Raw genomic sequence first — 12,931 nt, 5'->3', positions numbered from 1 at the left:
TTGTTTCATTGATTTTTTCTATTGTTTTTTGGTCTCAAGTCATATTGATTTTGGCTTTTATCTTTTTTTTTTTTTTCTTTTCAGGTTTTATTCTGTAAACATTTCATTTTACACGGCTAGAGTCACACACACGTTTGTATCTTTCTTTTTTCTTGTTCTATCATATAACACAAACATTCTTGCATAACACTAACAATTCTGCAAAGTTATTATCCTTAACAGCAGCGTAATACCCCTGTCCCAAACAGGCCTATTGTTTACATAAACAATCCACTAATCTGGGACATGTTCAGTGTTTCCACTGTTTTGCTATGATAAATAATGTTGTGATGATTTCAAACCTTGCTCCACACTTTGGATTTTTTTTTTTTTTTTTTTTTTTGTGGGGGTGTAGTATCTTCCTCAACTAGAATCACAGGGTCAACGACCCGGTAAATAAGGGTCTCAATCCACCATGCCAAACTGCCTTCCATAAAAATGGCACTATTTACAATTCCACTGGTTGAGAGTGCTGGTCTCACTGTGTCTTTACCAGCACTGAGGTTTTTGTGTTTCATGCTGGTTTTAGGTCTTTGCTAACTTGATTGGTTTACACATGTGGCGTATTGTTGAGGTTTTAATACCTCTTTGAGGAAAGGTCAAGGTCAAATATGACTACAGTTCATCACGTCCTTATTTCTTTGAATTTCTTGTTGAGGACGTATGGATGGAGAGATGGGAGGTATCCAGAGATTAGCGATGCTTTCTCATGGTCTCATTTATCCATTTGATGTACTTGCAGACTTGGGTATAGACACCTGGGTCATTGGGTTGGCCATAAGGGAAAGTTCCCCAGGACACCAGGCGTTGCAGGGTACCTTTGCACATCAGTGGTCTCCCTGAGTCACTGTTGCAGGCATTGGTCTTGGAATTGGGGATGCCAGCACACAGCATTGATTTTCCCAGTAGGTCCTTGTAAACCTTCTTGCAATCCTGGGAGGAGATGAGCTTGACATCCGTGCACATGAGCTCTGATGGAAAGGTCACATCAGGGCTGGTGGTGGTGCCCCAGCCAGAAATGGTGCATGTGGTCCCAGGGGGTTCACAGCGGGAGGGCAGGTTGACTTTCCTCACACTCGATGATGGCCTGGCTCGTCTACTTAGCTTCACAAGCATGAGGTCATTAACGTGGGTCTGAGTGGAGTAGCCGGGGTGGTGGAATGACCTTGTGGCCCAGATCTTCTGAGCTCTATAATCACCCAGCTGATCACTGCCCACGTGCACGTTGTATTCTCTCATCATGCAGTGGGCAGCAGTGAGCACCCACTGTTCATTGAGCAGCACACCTCCATAGTGGAGCTGATTGCCTCTGAACAGAGCCACCTGCCAGGATTAGGAGCCTCTTGTACATGGGACCCCATCAATAATCTTCTCCCCACTCTTGTCACCTTCTTGGCCAGCAGATCCCAGGACTAAGGTCAGTAGTAGGATCTGCAGGGGCAAGAGAAGGGATCCTGCCATGGTGGCCTCTCTCAGCCTCTCCGGGGGCTGCCAGGCAAAGCAAGGGTCTGTTTTGCTGGGGCTGGGAAGGACAAAGAGTTCAGGGAGCAGGAGTCCAAGTCCAGCTCTTCCTACATCAGACCTAGAAGTCCAAATCCCCAGTTCTTCCCCCACTCAGACCCAGGAAACCAGGCCTCCAGACCTCCCTTCCCCCTGGGGACTCAGGAATCTCAGCAATCTGTCCCATCCCTCCTCATCCGCAGGTCTAGATCTTCAGGTCTTTTTTCCTCAACAGACCCCAAATTCCAGACCTCCAGTCCCTCATCTCTCACAACCAGGATTCCAGCCACCCCTCTCCCCTCAGAAGCAGGAGCCAGCTGTCCAGCCAGCCTCATCCCCTACCCCAAATGAACAATTTTGGCTTTTATCTTATTTTCTTCTTTCTGCTTGATTTGACTTCACTTCGTTCCTCTTTTTCTCCTTCCCTAGGAGTGAATCTTAGGTTACTAACTTGAGTCCTTTCTTCTTTCCTAACATAAGCATTTAATCCTACAAATTTCTCTGTAAGCACTGCCTTAGCTGCATCACACAAATTTTGATATATTGTATTTTTATTATTGCTCAGTTCAAACTAGCTTCTAATTTCCAATGAGACTTTCTTACTGACCCACAGGTTACTTAGTGGTGTGCTGTTTAATTCCAAGTGTTAGCAGATTTTTCTGTTATTAATTTCAACATAGTCTGAGAACATACTTTTTTGCGGGTTGGGGGGGACTTTCCATTCTTTTAAGTCTGGTAAGGCTTGTTTTGTGAACCAAGATATGATTTAATTTGGTGAATATTCCACATACTCTTAAATATAATATGTGTTCTGCTTTCTGTAGATGAAGTATTCTATAAGTGCCGATACGTTTCATGTGACTGATGGCCTTGCTCAGTTCTTCTACCTCACTGCTGACTTTCTTTCTATTGTTCTATTACTGGGAGAGGACTGTTGAAATCTCCAAATATAATTGTGGATTTTACTAGTTCTTCTTGTAGCTCCATTAGTTTTTTGCTTCTTGTATGTTGAGCCTCTGTTAGATGCAGAAATGTTCAGGATTTTTATGTCCTCTTGATGAGTTGACCCCTTTATCATTATGACATGATCTCCTGCAAACATGTTGATATTCTTTGTTCTGAGGTCTGCTTTGTCTGAGATTAATATAGCTGCTCCAGGTTCCTTTTGATTACTGTTAGTATTTTATGTATGTATATATAAAATTTTACATTTGTTTTTAAACTATTTGTGTCTTAATATTTGAACTATGTTTATTTTAGTCAGCACACTATTTGAACGCTTTCTGTCTTTCCAATCTTTGTTATCGTTTCCCTCTTTTTAAACTTATTTTTGAATAATTGAATATCTTTTATGATTTCAGTTCTCTCTCTTGTTGGCACAGTAGCTAAAACTAATTTGCTATTTTAGTGGTTGCTTAAGGGTTTATAATACACAGCCTTGCTTTATCATGATCTCCCATCAAGGGGCATCATACCACTTCATGAGTACTGTTAAAATTTCATAATAGTAAGCTTCCTTTTCTCCCCATATGCTCTTTCTGTTTATGCTCTATATGTTGCGATATATACTACTGTTACGTATTTTGCAAACCTTACAGCACATTGTTATAATTTTTGTTTAAAGAGTCAATTATGCTTTATTTTTACTGTGGCAAAATATACATAGCATAAAATTTACCATATTAACCATTTTTTAAGGGTGCAGTTCAGTGGCATTAAATACATTCACATTGTTGTGTAACCATCAATACGAGAACTTTTTATGATCCCATACTGAAACTCTGTACCCATTAAACAGCAAATCTCCATTCTCCCTTACCCCCAAACCCTGGTAACTACTGTATTATTTTCTGTCTCTATATATTTGACTATACTATGTACTTTATGGAAGTGGAATCATACAGTATTTGTCCTTTTGTATCTGGCTTATTTCAATTAGCATAATTTCTTCAAGGTTCATCCACATTGCAGCATGTATCAGAATTTTATTCCTTTGTAAGGCTGAATAGCATTTCATTGTATGCTACATACTACATTTTTTTAATTTTTAAAAACGTTTTATTTAAATTCAATTTAGTTAACATATAGTGTATTATTAATTTCAGGGGTAGAATTTAGTGATTCCTCAGTTGCATATAACACCCAGTACACATTACATCAAGTGCCCTCCTTAATGCTCATCACCCAGTTAACCCATCCCCCACCCACCTCCACTCCAGCAATCCCCAGTTTGTTTCCTATAGTTAAGAGCCTCTTATGGTTTGCTTCCCTCTCTGATTTCTTTTTTTAATTTTTCCTTCCCTTCCCCTATGTTCATCTGTTTTCTTTCTTAAATTCCACATATGAGTGAAATCATATGGTATTTGTCTTTCTCTGACTGACTTATTTTGCTTAGCATAATACCCTCTAGTTCCATCCACATCAATACAAATGGCAAGATTTCATTCTTTGTGATAGCTGAGCAATATTCCATTGTGCGTGTGTGTGTGTGTTTGTTTTGTGTGTGTGTGTGTGTGTGTGTGTGTGTGTGTATCATATCTTCTTATCCATTCATCAGTCGAAGGACATCTGGGCTCTTTCCATATTTTGGCTATACTTTAACACCCAACTCACAGCAATGGACAGATCATCTAAGCGGAAGATCAACAAGGAAACACGGGTGTTGAAAGACACACTGGACCAGATGGACTTAACAGATATATTCAGAGCATTTCATCCTAAAACAGAAGAATACACATTCTTTTCAAGAGCACATGAAACATTCTCCAGGATAGATCACAAAGTGGGTCACAAATCAGGTGTCAACCAGTACAAAAGCATTGAGATGATACCATGCATATTTTCAGACCACGATGCTGTGAAATTTGAAGTCAACCACAAGAGGAAATTTGGAAAGACCACAGATACATGGAAGTTAAAGTACATCCTACTAAAGAATGAATGGGTCAACCAGGAAATTAAAGAGGGATTTAAAAATTACATGGATGCAAATGAAAATGAAAACACGACAGTTCAAAATCTTTGGGATGCAGCAAAGGCATCCCAAAGAGAAGAATATAGCAATACAGGCCTTCCTCAAGAAGCAGGAAAGGTTTCAAATATACAACCTAACCTTACGCCTAAAGGAGCTGGAGAAAGAACAAGCAAATAAAACCTAAACCCAACAGGGGAAGAGAAATAATAAAGATTAGAGCAGAAATCAATGATATAGGAAAAACGAAAACAAAAAACAGTAGAACAGATCAACAAAACAAGGAGCTGATTCTTTGAAAGGATTAGTAAATCAAAAAACTCCTAGCCAGATTTATCAAAAAGAAAAGAGAAAGGACCCAAATAAATAAAATCATGAATGAAAGAGGAGAGATCATAACCAACACTGGAGAAATACTAAAAATTATAAGAGTGTATTATGAGCAATTATATGCTGACATATTAGGCAAACTGGAAGAAATGGATAAACTCCTAGAAACATATAAAGTACCAAAACTGAAACAGGAAGAAATGGAAAACCTGAACAGACTCATCACCAGCAAAGAATTTTAACTGAATCAGTAATCAAAAATCTCCCAACATTCATCTCAAAGGATTTCCTAATTTCCCTTGTGATCTTTTATTTGACCCATTGGTCATTTAAAAGTGTGTCTAATTCATGTTTATGAGTTCCTCAAACCTTCTGTTATTGATTTCTAATTTCATTCCATGGAGTCAAAAAACATACTTTGCATGATTTCAGTCCACTTAAATATACTGAGGTTTGTTTTATGGTCTATGATATGATCTATCCTGGAGATATTTCACGTGCCCTTGAGAAGAATGTGCATTCTGTTTGTGCTGGGTAAAATGTTTTATAGATCACTTTAAGGTCTAGTTCATTATGACACTGTTAAACTCTTCTATTTCCTTGTTTATTATCTAATTGCTCTATTATTGAAAATGAGATACTGAATACCCCAACTCTTACTGTAGACTTGTAGATTTCTCCCCTCATTTAGTTCAATTTTTGATTCATGTATTTTGGTGCTCTGTTGTTAGGTGCATATATAATTTTGCTCTATCTTTCTGACGGGTTGACTCTCTTTGAGATGAATGAAAATGAAGACACAACATACCAAAATGTGGGATGCACCAAAAGCAATGCTTGGAGAGAAATTTATAACTACAAATGCCTATATTTAACAAGAAGAAAAATCACATATCAATAACCTCATTTTATGCCTAAGACACTGGGAAAAGAGGGGCAAACTAAACCTAAAGCAAGCAGAGGGAAGGAAATAAAAAAAAGATTAGATAAACATATGACAGAGAATAAAAAAAAAAAAAAAACAGTAGAGGAGTCAATGAAACTAATAGTTGGTTATATAAGAAAGATCAACAGAAGTGACAAACCTTTTCCTACATTGACCAGGGGGAAAAGAAAACTCAAATTACTAGAATCAGAAGTGAAGGAGGGAACATTACTACCAACCTTCTAGAAATAAAAAGTATTATGAAGGAACCCTATGAGCAATTATATACCAATAAATTAGATAACTTAAATGAAATGGAAAAATTCCTAGAAACACACCAACTACTGGAACCAATGGAAAACAAAATCTGAAAAGGTCTATAACAAGTAAAGAGATTAATTAATAACTTTTAAAAATACCCACAAGAAAAAGCCTGGGCTCAAATGGCTTCTCAGATAAATTCTAGAAAACACTAAAGAAGAATTAATACAAATTCTTTACATACTCTTCCAAAAAGTAGAAGAAGGGACACTTCTAATACATGCTACAAACATGGAAGAACCCTGAAAGCATGCTAAATGAAAGAATCCAGTCACAAAAGACTACATAATTATATGATTCCATTTATATGAAGTGTCTAGAATTGGTAAATATATAGAGACAGAGAGTGGATAAGTGGTTGCTCAGGGCTGGGTTGATATCTGAATTGTATGAGGTTTATTTAGAGGTTGATTAAAATGTTCTAAAATTGATTGTGGTGAAAATTGTATAACTCTATGAATATACTATAAATAATGGATTGTATACCTTAAATAGGTGAATTGTACTTTTATGAATTATATCTCAAAGTCACCAAAAAAAGAAATCGGATACAACCCAGCTGTCCATCAATAAGAAATTGAATAAATAAATTATGACACATTCATTTAGTGGAATACTATACCTCCATTAAAATAATGGGGTATATCTGGGAATACGTTCTGCACTGTATGATGTGCTGAATTTTGTATTAATTTCAAAAGCAAGAAATGGTATAATGTGAGTGCGTTTTGTAATCAAAAGCATTTGTATATGTATGACACATGTACATATAGGTATTTCTGAATAAATTCAAGAAAAAGCTGGGAAATATATATACCAAATTGTAAACCCTTTAGAAGTGTGATTAGATAGGCTGAAAGGGGATTTTGCTTTATAAAATTTTTAAAGTAGTGTGATTTGGGGCAATTTTTACTTTTTTCAGTTTTTCTAAGTTCAAAAGAAATTTAATACTCTAAAAAAAAAAATCTCCCAACAAACAAGATTCCAAGGCCAGATGGCTTCCCCAGGGGAATTCTACCAAACATTTAAAGTAGAATTAATACCCATTCTTCTGAAACTGTTCCAAACAATAGAAATGGAGGGAAAACTTCCAAACTCATTTTCTGAGGTCAGCATTATGTTGATCCCCAAACCACACAAAGACCCTACTGAAAAGGAGAATTACAGACCAAGATCCCTGATGAACATGGATGCAAAAATTTGCACCAAGGTACTAGCTAATAGGATCCCACAGTACATTAAAAGGATTACTCACCACAACCAAGTGGGATTTATTCCTGGGCTGCAGGGATGGTTCAACATCCACAAATCCATCAACGTGATACACCACATTAATAAAAGAAAGTGCATTTCTATACAATAACAATGGGGTGAAAGAAAGGGAAACCAAGGGACCAAACCCATCTGCAATTGCACCATAAACCATAAGATACCTAGGAATAAAACTAACCAAAGAGGTATAGGATTGGTATTCTGAAAACTGTAGAACACTTATGAATGAAATTGAGGAAGACACAAAGAAATGGAAAAGATAAATTCCATGCTCATGGATTGGAAGAACAAATATTGTTAAAATGTCTACACTGCCCAAAGCAGTCTATACATTCAATGCAATCCCTGTCAAAATAACATCAACTTTTTTTCACAGAGCTGGAACAAATAATCCTAATGTTTGTATGGAATTAGAAAAGACCCCGAATAGGCAAAGGAATGTTGTAAAAGAAAAAAACAAAGCTGGGGGCATCACAATTCCAGACTTTCAGCTATATTCCAAAGCTGTAATCATCGAGACAATATGGTGCTGGCACAAAAATAGACCCATAGATCAATGGAACAGAATAGAGAACCCAGAAATGGACCCTCGACTCTATGGTCAACTAAGCTTCAACAAAGCAGGAAAGAACATCCAAAAAAAAAAAAAAAAAAAAAAGACAGTCTCTTCAACAAATGGTGTTGGGAATATTGGACAGCCACATGCAGAAGATGAAACCTGACCACTTTCTTAAACCATACACAAAGATAAACTCAAAATGGATGAAAGACCTAAATGTGAGACGGGAATCCATCAAAATTCTAGAGGAGAACACAGGCAGCAACCTCTTTGACCTCGGCCACAGCCACTTCTTGCTAGGCACATCTCTGGAGGCAAGGGAAACAAAAGCAAAAACGAACCATTGGGACTTCATCAGCATAAAAAAGCTTTTGCACAGCAAAGGAAATAATCAACCAAACTAAAAGGCAATGTGCAGAATGGGAGAAGATATTCGCAAATGACATATCAGAGAAAGGGTAATATCCAAAGTGTAGAAAGAACAAAATGTATCAAGCCAACACCCAAAAAAATCAAACCAAAACAAAAATCCGGTCAGGAAATGGGCAGAAGACATGAACAGACACTTCTCCAAAGAAGACCTACAAATGGCCAACAGACAGGTGAAAAAGTGTTCAACATCACTCGGCATCAGGGAAATAGAAATCAAAACCACAATGAGACACCACCTCACACCGGTCAGAACGGCTAAAATTCACAACTCAGGAAACAACAGATGTTGGCGAGGATGCAGAGAAAGGGGAAAACTCTTACACTGTTGGTGGGAATGCAAACTGGTGCAGCCACTCTGGAAAACAGTTTGGAGGTTCACCAAAAAGTTAAAACTAGAGCGACCCTATGACCCAGCAATTGTACTACGAGCTATTCATCCAAAGGATACAAACATAGTGATTGGAAGGGGCACCTGCACCCCAATGTTTATAGCAGCATTGTCCACCACAGTTTTTTTTTTTTTTTTAAATTGTGATCCAAACACTTAACATTAGATCTACCCTCATAACACATTTTTAAGTACATGATACGGTATTGTTAACCATAGGCACGATGTCATGCAGCAGACTTCTAGGGCCTATTTATCTTCTACAATTCTAACTTTATACCCATTGGACAACAATCGCCATTTCCCCTTCTCTCCAGCCCTTGGCAACCACCATTTTCCTTTCTGTTTCTCTAAGTTTGGCTATTTTAGGTACCTCATGTAAGCGGAGTCATGCAGTATGTGTTCTTCTGTGATTGGCTTATTTCACTCAGTATAATGTCCTCCAGGCACATCCATGTTGTCATATATGACAGGATTTCCTCCTGTTTTTAAGACCGAATAATATTCCATTGTGTGTATACACCAGAGGGTATCTGGTGATAAACATGTAGTTTGTTTTCATATTTTGAATATTGTGAATAATGCTGAAGTGAATATGGGAGTGTAGATATCTCTTTGATATTCTGATTTCAGCTCTTTTGGATATATGCTCAGAAGTGGGACTGCAGAATCATATGTTAGTTATATGTTTAATTTTTTGAGAAATGTACATATTATTTTCCATAGCAGCTGCAGTATTTTATACTCCCACCAATGGTGTACAAGGGTTTGGATTACACCATAACCTCAACAACACTCATTATTATATATATATTTTTAAATAACAACCATTCTAACAGGTATTAGGTGATAGCTCATTATGGCTTTGATTTGCATTTCTCTGATGATTAGTGACTCCAAGCATCCTTTCATATACTTTTGGCCATTTGTACACCTTCTTTGGAGAAATGTCTATTCAGATCCTTAGCCCGTTTTTCAATTGGGTTATTTGTGGTGTTTGCTTGGTTGGTTGGTTTGTTATTGATTTGCAGGAAGTTTCCGATATATTTTGGATATTAACCCCTTTTTGGCTGTATGGTTTTCAAAATTTTCTCCCATTCCATAGGTTGCTTTTTCACACTGTTAATTGTTTCCTCTGCCATGCGGAACTTTTTTTTTTTTTTTTTTTTTGATGTATTCCCACATGTCTATTATTACTTTTGTTGTTGTGCTTTTGGCGTCATATCCAAGAAATCATTGCCTAGGCCAATGTCGTGAAGCTTTTTCCCTAAGTGTTCTTCTAGAACATTGATGGTTTCAGGTGTTTCATTTAAATCTTTAATTCATTTTGAGTGTATTTTTTGGTATGGTGAAAGATTAGGGTCTATTTTCAGTCTTTTGCATGTGGATATCCATTTTCTCCGGCACCATTTGTTGAAGAGACCATCCTTTCCTCATTGTGTATTATTGGCACCCTTGTCGAAAAATCAGTTGACCATATACATGGCTTTATTTCTGGGATTTCTATTCTGTTCCATTGGTCTATATGTCTGTTTTTATGCCACCAATACTGCGCTGTTTTAGTTATGTTTGCTTTGTAATGTATTTTGAAGTCAGGAAGTGCACTGATCCCAGGTATGTTTGCCTTCCTCGAGTTGTTTTGCCTATTTGGGTTATTTATTGGTTCCATATGAATGTTAGGATTGTTTTTTTTTTATTTCTGTGAACAATGTCATTGGTGTTTTGATGGAATTGCATTGAAACTGTGGATCACTTTGTATAGTACAGACATTTTAACAATATTAAGTGTTCTTACCTGTGAACATGGGGTATCTTTCCACAAATTTGTGTCTTCTTTGTTTCATAGTTTTCAAGTGTACGTCTTTTACCACCTTAGTTACGGTCATTCCAAAACACTTCATTCCTTATGTTTCTATTGGAGATGGCATTGTTTTCTTAATTCAATTTTCAGAGAGTTTCTTGTTAGTGTGTAGAAACCAACTGATTTTCATATCTTGATTTTGTTAACTGGTACTTTACTAAATTTATTCATTAGTTCTAACAGTGTTTTTGGATCCCCTGGAGTTTTCTACATATAATATCATGTCATCTGAAAACAGAAAATTTTACTTCTGTCTTTCTGACTTGGATCCTTTCCTTTCTGTTTTCTTGCCTAAATGCTCTGGCGAGGTGATACCTCATTGTGGTTTTGATTTGCATTTTCCTGGTGAATCATGATGTTGAGCATCTTTTCATGTGTCTCTCGGCCACCTTCTTTGTGTTCTTTTGTCTATTCAGGTCCTCTGTCCATTTTAAATCAGACTATTTGTTGTTGTTCCGGGTTGTTGTTGTTTGATGTTCAGTTGTATAAGTTCTTTATATATTTTGGATATTATCTCTTTATTGGATAAATAACTTCCAAGGGTATTCTCCCATTCAGTAGCTTGTTTTTCGTTATGTTGATGGCTTCCTTTGCTATGCAAAAGCTTTTAATTTTGCTGTAGTCCCAATAGTTTATTTTTGCCTAAGGAGTCATTTTCATAAATATGTTGCTAAGGCTGATGTTCAGGAGATTACTGTTTTTGTTCTCTTTTTAGAAGTTTAATGGTTTCAGGATCACCTCACACCTGCCAGGATGGCTGCTATCAAAAAGACAAGAAATAGCATGTGTTGGTGAAGATGTAGAGAAAAGGGAACCCTTGTGCACTGTTGGTGGGGATATAAGTAGGTACAGCAGGTATGGAAAACTGGATGGGGATGTTCCTCAAAAATTAAAAATTGGAATACCTTAATGATCCAGTAATTCACTAAGTATTTACCCAAAGAAAAAGGAAACACTAATACAGAAAGATATATGAATCCCTCTGTTTATTGCATCATTATTTACAATAAGCAAGATATGGAAGAAACATAAGTGACCATCAATAAATGAATGGGGGAAGAGTTAAGATGGCAGAGAAGTAGGGGGAACCTGGGCTTTCCTAGTCCCTCAAACACACTTTTATTGAGGTCAGATCACGTGGAACACCCAGGAAAGCGATCTGGGGACTGGGAGAAGGATCTCCAGAGTTGAAGGGAGACAGTGCGGCAGGTGCGAGGAGTGTGGAAGTAAATCGAGGGAGAGAAAACCTGCAGTGCCATGGAAGGGAAGGAACCCTTTCCACAGAGAGAGGAAGGGAGAGAAAGAGAGAGGCGTTGAGAGAGGGTGGCATCAGGTTCACACAAGACAAAAACCTCGACAGACCACAGACTGTGGAGCAAGGGTTCTGAGTGTCTCAGGTTTGTTTTGCTTGGTTTTGTTTTTTATTGCAAACAACGTGTAGAGCTCAAACTCTGGGGTTTTGGAAGTGCATGACTTTTGCCAGAGTGGAGCTGTAGCTTGCACTCCTGGGGAGAAGGAGACCACTGGCCTGATAGCACACAAAGTGGTGAGGGGATCTCCTGGGTCACACTGGGGGAGAACGTTTTCTTCCTGGAGTACATTTGGAAGAGGGTATAGTGCCTCTCCAAGGACAAAGGACCCTGCAGGCACCAGCAAAGGGCCTTTCATGGGCAGGGGACAGAGGCATGTGCAGAAAGTGGATAACTGAGTCACTGCTTTTCAAAGTGCCACACCATAGATTTTTGCACACTGCATAGATGTGGGACTGTTTTCCTGGGACAAAGGACAACAGGTACAGCATGGAGAGGCTCTTCTCTAGAAGAGAAGAGTGGTTCCCTGCTTTGCCAGCTTCTTTAAGACTTGGAGTTTTGAATCCCAGCAGCGAGCCAAAGATAAAACACAGGAGAGCTGAGGTGCCGAGCATGCTGATGGCTCTTAGTATTCTGTGAAGGCTTCTTGAACAGTGGCGGGCTGTGAGATCCCCTGTCTGGGGAGGAGAGAGTAGGGTGGAGCCATTTTCCCCCTCACCACCAACACAGTCAGACTTCAGAGAACAACGCAGTGACCCCCAGTGGAGGGGGGAACTGATGACACCAAACCCCGAAAACCTGTGCCTGGAAAGTGCATACTTACTGGGATAGGTCTGACTAAACTAGCAGTGGGTGTCTCCCCCAGAAGAAAGCATAGGCAGCACCCTGCATGCACCAAGTCTAACGATCATAGAGTGCTTCAAAACATCACATGCAGTTCTGCTGGGAAAAGGACCAGGCTTTACATTCTTTTTAAATTTATTTTCTTTTCTTTGGATTCAGGCTCATCAGTTTTTCCTTTGT

General features: G+C 38.2%; 1 pseudogene; it reads right to left on the bottom strand.

Annotated features, from left to right (window-relative positions):
• Positions 1-605: 605 nt before the first annotated feature.
• LOC116629032 lies at positions 606-1,500 on the bottom strand (annotated as a pseudogene).
• Positions 1,501-12,931: the final 11,431 nt, after the last annotated feature.

Source organism: Phoca vitulina, unplaced genomic scaffold (genome assembly GCF_004348235.1).
Source record: "Phoca vitulina isolate PV1807 unplaced genomic scaffold, GSC_HSeal_1.0 scaffold202, whole genome shotgun sequence".
Lineage (NCBI taxonomy): Eukaryota > Metazoa > Chordata > Mammalia > Carnivora > Phocidae > Phoca > Phoca vitulina.
The sequence above is the reverse complement of the archived record's forward strand: the minus strand, read 5'-3'. Positions and strand labels throughout refer to the sequence as shown.